General features: G+C 39.9%; 1 non-coding gene across 1 annotated transcript; it reads left to right on the forward strand.

The window, feature by feature from the left end:
* The first annotated feature begins 1,562 nt into the window (after positions 1-1,562).
* On the forward strand, positions 1,563-1,669 carry LOC148294719 (small nucleolar RNA R71). The gene has a single exon (XR_015835625.1). It is a non-coding gene; the product is annotated as a small nucleolar RNA R71 (small nucleolar RNA).
* The last annotated feature ends 216 nt before the right edge of the window (positions 1,670-1,885 follow it).

Here is a 1,885-nt window from a genome sequence, read left to right on the forward strand (position 1 = left end):
TCATGGAGAGGGTGCTATCTTTCACTTTGATGATTGTGTCTGCAGTGGCCATGAATGGTCTGCCTAGGAGAATGGGATCAACACGATCTCCATTTGGATTGTCTTCCATGTCCATCACTACAAAATCAGCAGGGAGAATTAGTGTATTAACTTGAACTAGAATATCTTCTACAATACCTTTTGGATATTTTATAGAATGATCAGCTAGTTCAAGTCGCATTGAAGTCTTCTTCATCCCTTCTAAGCCAAGCTCTTGATAAACTGAATATGGCAAAACATTGATGCTTGCTCCCAAGTCCAACATGGCTCTTCCAACCTTCTTGCCTCCAATGTTAATGGGAATGTCAAAGCTGCCAGGATCATCTAGTTTTGGTGGAAGCTTCCTTTGCAATACAGCACTTACATTCTGGTCGAGCTTTACTCCTTCATTTGGAGCGAAATTGAGCTTGTGAGTTTTCAAGTCCTTGATGAATTTTCCATATGCAGGAATCTGTTCAATAAGATCAAGCAAAGGCAAATTGATATTAACTTTACTCAAAATATCATAAATCTCTTTAAAAGCCTTATCTTGCTTTGCTTTCTTAAGACGGCCTGGAAATGGAATCTGTGGAACATATGGAGCGGGTGGCACGTATCTATCTTCTTGAAGATGTGGTGGCACAAATTTGTCATCCCTTTTATGCAATTGGAATTGATCGGATTTCTGAGAATCTGATTTGGCCTTAGGAGCAGATTGAGAAGTTTTGAGTTGTTCTCCTTCCGTAGCCATGGTCTCCTCGTCTTTATCTTCTACAATCACAACATCATTTGAAAGATTAGAATCATCTTTATTATCAATGATCTTACCTGATCTGAGCACATGAATGGCCTTGGCTTCTGGGTTTTTTGGATTGATCTCAGTTTGGCTTGGCCATTTCCCAGGCACTCTTTGAGTTATTTCAGCAGCTATTTGGCCTAATTGGACTTCCAATTTGGAGATGGCAGCTTGTGTAGTTTGCTGAAAATTGGATTGGTTGATTGCCATCTGCTTCACTATATCTTCCAATGATGATGATGATTGTTGTGGCCTTTGGAATGAAGGGGGATTTGCTTGATTCTGGGTATTTCTCCATGAAAAGTTTGGATGATTCCTCCAACCTGGATTATAACTTTGAGAGTATGGATCATTTCTTGGACCTTGGTTGTAGGAATTTACCAACTTAGCTTGCTCTTGCACAAATTCTGGATATCCAGCCCCAAGTGGACAAGCTGTGGTAGCATGGTCATGAGATTCACAAATGCTACACACTTCCTTCGGAGGGCTTCTTGAGTTTAATGCAAGAAGAGCATCTAGCTTTTGTTCCAGTTTTGAAATCTGCACACTAGAAGCATCATTAGAACCACTAATAACACGTTTACCTCTTGTATCCGTATGTTGGGTCTCCATTGCTATCTCCTCAAAGAGTTCGTACGTTTCTTCTGGAGTTTTGGTTTTAAAAGAACCACCTGCAAAATTGGTGACTATATTATGACTAGAAGGGGTTAGTCCTTTATAAAACATACGCATTTGAAGCTTCAATGGAATCCCATGATGAGGACATTGGTTGAGCAACCCATTGAATTTCTCCCATGCTTCACAAAACGATTCATCATCTTGCTGTGCAAATAACAAGATCTTGTCCCTAAGCATGTCGGTCTTTTGCGTGGAGAAGTATTTTTCCAGGAACTTCTTTTGAATGGCAGACCATGTAGTGAGTGAACCAGGCTTCAAAGAATTCAACCAATACTTCGCCTTATCCTTTAAAGTGTATGGAAACACTCTCATTCGAAGTTGATCTTTTGTCACACCTGTCAAGGGAAAAGAACTCACAACATTAAAAATATCCTTTATATGAGTCAATGGATC

Source organism: Prunus avium, chromosome 4, assembly GCF_965620075.1.
Source record: "Prunus avium chromosome 4, drPruAviu1.hap1.1, whole genome shotgun sequence".
Lineage (NCBI taxonomy): Eukaryota > Viridiplantae > Streptophyta > Magnoliopsida > Rosales > Rosaceae > Prunus > Prunus avium.